At 35.6% G+C, this 9,928-nt stretch overlaps 1 long non-coding RNA gene across 1 annotated transcript; it reads right to left on the bottom strand.

Moving 5' to 3' along the window:
* Nucleotides 1-5,403: 5,403 nt before the first annotated feature.
* LOC142522744 (uncharacterized) lies at nt 5,404-7,996 on the bottom strand. Its single transcript, XR_012814518.1, has 2 exons — nt 7,864-7,996; nt 5,404-5,674 (listed from the first exon to the last, which is right to left on the bottom strand). It is a non-coding gene; the product is annotated as an uncharacterized LOC142522744 (long non-coding RNA).
* Nucleotides 7,997-9,928: the final 1,932 nt, after the last annotated feature.

Here is a 9,928-nt window from a genome sequence, read left to right as displayed (position 1 = left end):
ACGGATCTTATGTTTATCCAAGTTTTCATAATTTATAATAATATATTTTTTTATATTCTTCAAAATTTTGATAAAAAATAATATATGATATTATAATTATATATTTTTTATTAATAGTATATCCAATCATTAAAGATATCGAATGTAATGATAAAAAAGAATAATAATAATATATTGTTAACTATATTATTATAAATTAAATATTATTAATTATGAGCTACAATATATTGTTCTTAAAATTTTAATAAATGAACCTAGCACGGAAATATTATATTGAGTTCGATTTTCAAATTGAACATAAGATACTCAAAATAATCTCTAAAAACTAATTTAGTATTTTGGAAATCCTTTGAAAAATATGCAAATTGAAATAATAAAAACTTTTATTGAAACATTTTATCAAATATATAAAACATTTTGGTATTTTATCAAGGCAAAAACTTGTGTGAGACGGTCTCACAGGTCGTATTTTGTGAGACGGATCTCTTATTTGGGTCATTCATGAAAAACTTTACTTTTTATGATAAGAGTATTACTTTTTATTGTGAATATCGGTAGGGTTGACCCGTCTCACATATAAAGACTCGTGAGACCGTCTCACAAGAAATATACTCTTTTATCAAATACATAAAATGTTTCAACAATATATCTCAAAAGGTAGCGATAAGTAAATGTAATAAATTAAGAAGCATGATTTTTTTATTAAGTTTGAAGGTGAAATTCTACATCTTCCTTTCTTCCATTGGCGAAAAGATTTTATGCTAAAATACTTTGATTTTATAACTCTTTGTAACCACCAACTTCGACTTAGAACTTTATCTATTACATATTCGAAACTTCTAGCATTATCTCAACTCGGGTTGAGATGACAAGTCTCACAAACAATCTTTAATGTCTTTATGAGACTCTCACTCGATGACTAGTATATGAAACGCATATCTATTTTATGAGAGTGAGCTATCTTCAAAAGATGTTTTCTTCAAACCTTGAACATGCATGGAACAATGTTCTACAAACTTGATTTAGTGTAAAGGAATCTTCTTTGAAAGCTCGTCTCTATTTTTGTTCATCCACGCCTCACTTTCTTAGGTTTCTTTCATTCTAGCTTTTTTCCTTTTATAATTTGTCCATGCTTTTAATCTTCATCAAAAGCTCATGTTTTATCTTCTCGTTGTTTTGTGATTTTTTTTTCCAGTGTCATTCATTTTCTCTCAGAGAATCTGAGGAGGACCTTTACTATGGCGGCTACTGCAACTTCCGCATCCACTGGTGTGAGGTATGCACCAGACGACCCAACACTTCCAAAACCATGGAGGGGCCTGGTTGACAGACTGGATATTTGTACTTATGGAATCCCCAGACGAATACGACCCAATATGAGAGGCCTGTCGGCTGTCGCCTCTTCACATGCAAGCTAGCTGTGTGCCATCTCAGAAATGTTCAAATTCATTTGTGGAAAAGTCTCAAGGACACCATATATAATGAGAATGATGATGATGGTGATGAAATAAAGGGTGATGGTGGCAATGGTGGCCCTACAAAGGTTGAGTCAAGTACAGGAACGTATCAGGTGTCGCAAGTGTTTCTTTCGTAAATTTTCTGCATCGGTTTACATTAATATACACTGATGATTTTTAGTCCATTTTGGAAATAACCACAAAAAGGGTTTTTGCAGTAGTTCAGTTGATATCCTGGCTAAATATAACTTTTTCTCATTTTCAGTTACTCTATTTTCTGTTTTGTAAGATTTAAGCTTTTGAAAGAAACTAAAACAGAGTAAAAAATTTCATGTTCTTGTATCTCATTAATCAAAGCTCCATTTTTTTAACTTCTTTTCTTTCTTTCTTTTTGTGGTTCTCCTCCTTTTTATAATGTTTTTAGTGCTTTACTTCTTTATATGCGAACATACCTTTGATGTTGTCTTGCTAGTTTGTATGGCATGCAAGTGAAATTATTTCAAGTTCACACATCTTATTAAACATCTCATAATCGTTATATATTTTTCTTTATTTCCTACCTTTATTTTGTCGGTATGCATTAAATGTGATGCATGAATGATTCAATGAATGAGGAAAAGTCATAATTTGCAGCAGAAGAAAATTCATAGTCAGGGCAACGTGTTGAATAAGAATACGCGTTTTTAACGCGTATTCACACGGACAAGGGGCTCTATAAATAGAGCTCCCCCTTCATTCTGAAATCATCCCTTATTCGAGTTTTCTCTCATTCTATTAGTTCTATAATATTTGTGAGGTGTTTGTTCTCCTGTATTAAGAGAGTGTGCGTTCTCTTTGGAAACACAGTGAGTGAGTTGTGTTGGATCTCGGTTTTCTACACGCCCAAACAATATGGAAGTTTTAAAATTTTTATTTATTTTGGGCGCTCGTATGATTTTATCATAAACATTCATAGAGCATTAGAATCGTTATACCTTTGGTGAATAGATCACGTGGCTCCAACTAATCCGGTATAAACTGATTAGCTCTTGATGAATCCCTACAAACTTTCTTCTAGGACTCCTTTCTTGTAATCAGGTCCACGACTAGATGATTTGTTCCTCTTCTAATTCGCACTAGAAAATTAGAAGAAGTTTTACGTTGGAGATTGAAAATTTGAGAGGCGACTCAAACTCTAATTCTTGAAAAGTGGCCAGAAGAATTTGGAGGATTTGGAGATATGTTTTCTCGTGAATCACACTTGAAAATTGTGGAGCCTAGCTTTTTTAAAAAAAAAATTATGAGTGTTCATTAATTAACCCAAAACCTAATGCACATTTATATAAGCTTAGGGCCCATTAATTAAATCAAACACTTAATGGGCTTAATAAATTAATTACTCTAGTCCAACTAGTTTAATTAATTAATTAATCTTTTAAAGTCCAATTAAGAACCTTAATAATTTGTATATTGGTGTTGTACTCCTACAAGCCCATAATACATACAACCATTATATTTAATTTAAATATATTATAAATTCAACATTTGAATTTAATATTTAAATTATAAATTCAACTCTTTGAATTTATCACCTCCAAAATTTAATATTTAATAAACTCAACTTTTGAGTTTAATAAATTAAATTATCAAATTTTATAAATTCAACTCCTTGAATTTATTCTCTCCAAATTTCATAAATTCAACTTCTTGAATTTACTATCTCATAAATTCAACTCCTTGAATTTATTTTTCTCAAAATTTAATTATCATAAATTCAACTCATTGAATTTACTATATCATAATATAAATTCAACTTCTTGAATTTATTCTCTCAACGGGAACAAACGATCTAGTGCTTGTGTAACCCTCAATGGTTCAGGGATACAGCTAGTCGTGGGTTCACAACTCTTTGTGATTCAGAATAATATTTATTCTTATCCGGGCTTACCCTAGTTAGCCCCATTCTTTTCATCAACACCTTGATTAAGAATGTCAGAACTCATTTCTGATTGCACCCATCGGATCATGGTAAGAGCGTCTAGTAGCATCGCCCCATGATCCCCTAGGTATCACTGATAGTGCCTGCAAGAACCAGTCGATTATGATTAACGTACAGTACGGTCCCTTCATCTCATATATCCCGATCGAATCTGCAACCATTGGTTCATCGAGTGTTGCATAATAATTCGATAACTATGTGATAACTATAATAGTGGTATCGCGTGTACTATTTGAGAACTCCTTCTCTAACGTACATCTCATACTCTGGCCAGAGATTCCATGCACTATTATTTCATCAGATCACACAGGATATCCACACCCGTAGGTGAGCGGTGAATCCCCGACTACAATGCACTGGCTCCTATATGTGTCGCAACTGTACCCAACCTCGCCACCTGATGACTCTCCTGGAGCCGGTAAACGAATCAAAGCACAGCCCTAGCATATAGAGCCTCAGTGTTGTCGCGGGTCGTAAGGACTAATGGTGTACAATCATAACCACAAACTTATCCTCTCGATGAATGATAACCACTTGGAAAGTCCGAGGGAGGGTTGTTCGGTATAATCATCATATGACTACCAATCTGCATGTTTGGACATCTCCATGCCCTTACCAAGAAACGCAGTACACAACATCACATATGCTAGTCTCGAGCTCAAGCGACCTTTATCCCTGTTTTAGGCGGCTGAATCGACTAGGAACGAATTTAGAATATGCAGTGTCTACAAATGAGTTTCAACATCGAATTACGATTCATCTGTGTTAAAGCATAATCAAGGACTTTATCTATGCTGTTTGCATGGGTATACAGATAAAGTATAACGAGACCATAAAAAGTTAAATTATATTAAAATAAAGATTGTTTATTTCACTTGAGTCAATAAATTCCCTAGCCAACCGTTGGCTTTCAGGACATCTACTCTAACAATCTCCCACTTGCCCTAGAGCCAACTACCCATAACTTTAATCCCATTGCTTCGCGATGCTTATCAAACAATGGTCTTGGCAAGGGCTTTGTAAGTGGATTAGCATCATTATCTGCAGAGAGGACTCTTTCGACGGATATGTCTCCTCTTCCTACAATCTCCCGTATGATGTGGAACTTCCTCAGTACATGTTTGGATCGCTGATGAGACCTTGGTTCCTTTGTTTGTGCAATGGCACCAGTGTTGTCCCAGTACAATGGGACTGGATCAACTCCATTAGGAATAACGCCCAACTCTTGGACAAAATTCCTCATCCAAATTATCTCTTTGGCTGCATCAGATGCAACAATGTATTCAACTTCAGTAGTGGAATCCGCAATGGAGTCTTGCTTGGAACTTTTCCAAGAGACAGCCGCACCATTAAGCATGAATACAAAACCAGAGGTCGATTTCGAATCATCTACGTCACATTGGAAGCTAGAATCCGTGTAGCCTTCCAATTTCAATTCTCCACCCCATAGACCATGAACAAGTTCTTAGTCCTTCTCAAGTACTTAAGAATATCTATCACGGCCTTCCAATGCATTGGACCAGGGTTTGGCTGATATCTGCTTGTAACACTCAAAGCATAAGCAACATCAGGACGCGTCGATATCATACCATACATGATACTACCAATGGCTGACGCGTATGAAATTCATGTCATCATCTCTATCTCTTCATCAATTTTTGGGACACATAACTTTGGATAGAGCAACACCATGACATATTGGTAAGTATCTTCTCTTGGACTCTTTCATAGAGTATCGCTTCAAAATGGTATCGATATAAGTGGCTTGGGTGAGTCCCAGCATCCTCTTTTGATCTATCTCTATAGATTTGTTGTAACGTCTCACTCACTTTTAAAATTCTACTGGACATTTTTCTTTCAAAAATAAAAGCTCGCATTTTCGAAATATCATTTAAAATAATCGTCTTTATTTTAACATAAAAATATCACAGTTTAAAATGACCAACATCAAACGTAAACGTAAAGGAGTAAAAATCATAATAGAAAAATATAACCTTTAAAAATGATCTTAAATATTTGTCAGTAAAAATAGCGCAGTTTAAAAAAACTCAACTCGTCTAAAATCATACGTAAACATAAACGTATAAAATTCTTAAAATTATCAACGTATGAAAATATTCATCTCCTCTCAATCTCATAAATCGTAATGCGGAAAACATGTGGTCCTCGGGTCGTGTCACCTTACCAGGTCTGCCTACTCAGAGTTCGGCACCTCCAGTCTCCTCATCATTAAGCTCACCTGCATCACACACGCCTGGTGAGTCTAAAGACTCAACACACCTGCACCGTTAATAACAAGTACATATACCTAGCACACAGCAGTGAAAAATATCATACTCAACATATCTTTCATGAACTTAAAAGCTTAAACGTGTTGTGTAAAATCATGTTATGTCAAAGCATGTCATCTCATATCATCATATACGTAAACATATCTTTCATGAACTTTAAAAGCATGAACATCAACGTCTCGTGTAAAATCATGTCGTGTCAAAGCATGTCATCTCATATCATCATATACGTAAACATATCTTTCATGAAATTTAAAAGCATGAACAACAACGTCTCGTGTAAAATCATGTCGTCTCAAAGCATGTCATCTCATATCATCGTATAAGTAAACATTTTCTTTTTTATTGAATTTAGTTCATTAGCTGTGACTTTCGTATCATCATGTCATCATGTCAGTCGATGGATCAATCTACGTGTAACCACAGTACTGGACGGCGGGGACACCAGCGACACTCTCACCCGTCAACTGGGCCTTGGCCTATCATATCATCATATCATGTCAATGGAAATACGATCGTTGGGCTCCCTCTGGGGCCTTTTCCGGTAAACGGGCTTCCTCTGGGACCTTTTCCCTCACGATATTTCCAATCATATCATCATGTCATCGTGTCATCGTGTTAGTCACAACTAAATCAATTCCTTCAAAACGTGTCATCATATTCATTACTTAATAAAATCATGCATATACGTAATTTTTTTCCTTTAAACCAAGCATGCACCGTATTTATCATAATTGCGTAAAAATCATAAACATGATGCATAAACATTTAAAACATGATAAAATGTGCTCAGGGTGCTGCCATGACCAAATTCTCACCCCGAGTGCAAAATAATCATTTTGCCCCTGGAAACCCAAAAATTTCCATTTTACCCCTGGACGTAAAATTTCACTTCTTTGACATTTTATTAATTCCATTGACTCTAACATGTCCCAAATAATTATTTAAGGCCTACATGAACTTTCTCATATTTTTATTTGACTTAAATCTATGACTTTTAAATTAATCTTTAAATATAACATATTAAGGCGTTTTAATCCCGAATTAAACCAAACCTTAGCATAAAATTCCCAAATTAAAAACTTAGACTTCTAATAATTATTTGAGCTTAAATATAATTTTTCATAATTTTATTAAACTTAAACCTAGGCGTTTCAGTTAATTCCTTAATTAATATTTCGTGTGGCGATTAAATCCTGGATAATTCCAAAACTCATTATTTTGATCCGAATCTTACCAAACTCCTTAAAAATGTCCCAAAACATATTTAAAAGCATCCCTATACTTAAACTCGAGCCTATTTTATAACTTAACCAAATTATTTTAAAACTTAGACCGGGGTTCTGGTTTTTAACCCGAATCGACTCGAAACTTAACCGAATTCTTCCAACTTGTTACCATATCTTAAAAACACTTAAAAGATCCTAAAATTTAATATCATGCCTATGATCTCACGGCTGATAATTCCAGAAAACACTATTATTATCGGCCCTCCCTTAATTGGCACCTTATTTCCCTCATCTTCCCATAATCATGTTTCTTACCTACCGCCAGCTGTTCTAGCCCCGAACCAAGACCTCTAGGACCTTGACCAGACCTTTAAAAACCTACCAGAACCAAGCAACTCGTCCCATGCACCCTGCTCCCTTCTATGAACCGAGACTCATCAATAGCTCCTACCTCGGCTCACCCTTCTTCCCTTGGCTCGAGCGATCTTTCCGTCCACTCTAGCACGGTTTAAGCCATTCCAGACCCCAACTCAGACCCACCAGGGTCTGGTCCAGGGCTGGAGAAGGCCCTCACGCGGCCAGAACATGGAAAACACGATCGAGCACTCCACCTCGCACAAACCACCAAATCTGATCGGTCCTCGCAACCTTGCTGATCTCGACCCAGCTGCACACACCAGCACCTAAACCTCAACAACCAAGATCTGTACAGCCCCTTGCCATCCTAATACAGTAGCCCCTTGCACCATAATTCAGAAAGCGTGAGTAATATTAAAAGAAATGCATGCCATGAACAAAAACCGAAGATCCTCCATGCTCTCGGTTAAATCGAGAATAATTCATGCATAATTAATACACATCAGATATATATAACGTGAATGATGCAGCAATAAAAGTACATGACGTGCCTGTTGATCTTTTATGCGAGAAGGTTGAAGAGAAGAGCAACGGAGAAGCGCCGGATGGATTTATTTGAAAGAACAAGAGAAAACCAAAGCTTCTCAGCTGGTGTGGTGATGAGATCGAGAAGAACAATTTCTGAAAGTGAGGGTGTCGTGTGGTAGGGAGTGCATTAATATGTGTAGGGTTAATTAGATATTAATGTATATTGATTAAGTTTAAGCACATGGGCCCTAGATGTCATTTAAAGGTTTAAAAATTAGTTTTAGACCCAAAAAGCTTAAAAGTAGGTTCATTAAATCCAAACACACTCACGAAAAATATTTCGTATTGAAAAATTTTTGAAAATATTAGTTGAACCCTCAAAAAGTCCTCCAATTTGATAAATTTTGTGTACCGTTAAAAATTAAAATCATTCTTGAAAAATACCCAATAAATCCCAATTCTTGAAAAATACCTTTAAAACATCTTATATTAATTAATAAAAATTAATCATGTAATTAAAATATTTTTCTTGAAAATTTCCCGGTCTCCGCTCCTCGTTCGTGCGCGAAATGAAACTTAAAAATCATTGTGCATGAACTTTTAAAGTTTCATGAATTAAATTCTATCATACAATAATAATGCATAAAATGCATATAAATAATTAAACACAATTTAATAAAATAAACATACATTTTATGCTTTAAAAGAATTTAATAAAATACCAAAGAAATTTAATAATTTGCATGCATGTGGTTCACGTGGACTTTTCGATTTTTGGGATATTACATTTGTATTCACAATATATGGGATGCTTCACCCATGTCTTTCATGGAGAATTTACTTGCTAACCATACTTTAGTTGATTGCAATAATCCTACATCATTCCCAATGAGCAGGATATCATCAACATAAAGTACAAGGAATGTCACTGCACTCCCACTAACTTTCTTGTACACGCATGGTTCCTCAGGATTCTTAGCAAAACCAAACTCTTTGATAGTGCTATCAAATCTGAGGTTCCAACTCCTTTACTCCTGCTTGAGATCATATATTGATCTCTGAAGTTTGCGTACATTATGCTCACTTCCCACTGATGTGTATCCCTCAGGTTGAGACATATCAATTTCCTCTTTGATGTCTCCATTGAGGAATGCAGTCTTTACATCCATTTGCCATATCTCATAGTCATATTATGCTGCTATGGCTAGTAGTATTCTAATGGACTTAAACATAGCAACTGGTGAAAAAAATTTCTCACAGACAACTCCTTGCCTTTGAGTATAACCTTTTCCAAGCAGTCTTACTTTGAAGGTCACTACCTTCCCATCCGCCCCAAGCTTTCTTTTGTAGATCCATTTGCATCATATGGGAACAATTCCCTCAGGTGGATCCACTAATGTGTGGTGACCCGGGCTCTAACTCAATTCTTTTCGGGATTAATTGGATCTTTATTCAAAAATACGGGTCAAAATTTTGCTTTTAACATTAAATCAAATGTTTATAACTCAGGCACAAGATAATTCTATATTCATTTCATTACAACAAACATAATATACATGTCTCGTTTTATTCATATTCTACAAACCAGTAATTAAATACAGTACATATCAAAAGTACAACTACTAGTTCATCTGCTACGCCCGTGATCACCACGCTATGTCCATCTCTCATCTCTGTCGCGACCCTGATCCTGCCCTACCTGTTGTTATGCACACATACAGACATAACAACAGCCGGAAACTCCGGTGAGAACAAATCACAGTATAAAACATGCTGATAAGAAATCATAAATCATGCATGAAAGCAATAACAATGGCTCCATAGTCTATGAAACCGATCTATCTAGACATGCAACTCAAATCAAATCATGTCTTGACTCGAATCGACTCTACTCTAGGGATTCCGGTGTGAATAAGACGTCACTGTCTGTCACCTACTCTCCCAATCGGGGTAACTGTACGTCTTATTCCTAGACTTCGGTCATGTCTGTATCGAATGTCTACAATCGGAGTGAATCTGATCCGAAGCGTCGATACCACCGAATATCTAGTTTGGCAAGTCTGCCAATGACTCTCCTATCTCAAAGGC

Source organism: Primulina tabacum, chromosome 13, assembly GCF_025594145.1.
Source record: "Primulina tabacum isolate GXHZ01 chromosome 13, ASM2559414v2, whole genome shotgun sequence".
Lineage (NCBI taxonomy): Eukaryota > Viridiplantae > Streptophyta > Magnoliopsida > Lamiales > Gesneriaceae > Primulina > Primulina tabacum.
The sequence above is the reverse complement of the archived record's forward strand: the minus strand, read 5'-3'. Positions and strand labels throughout refer to the sequence as shown.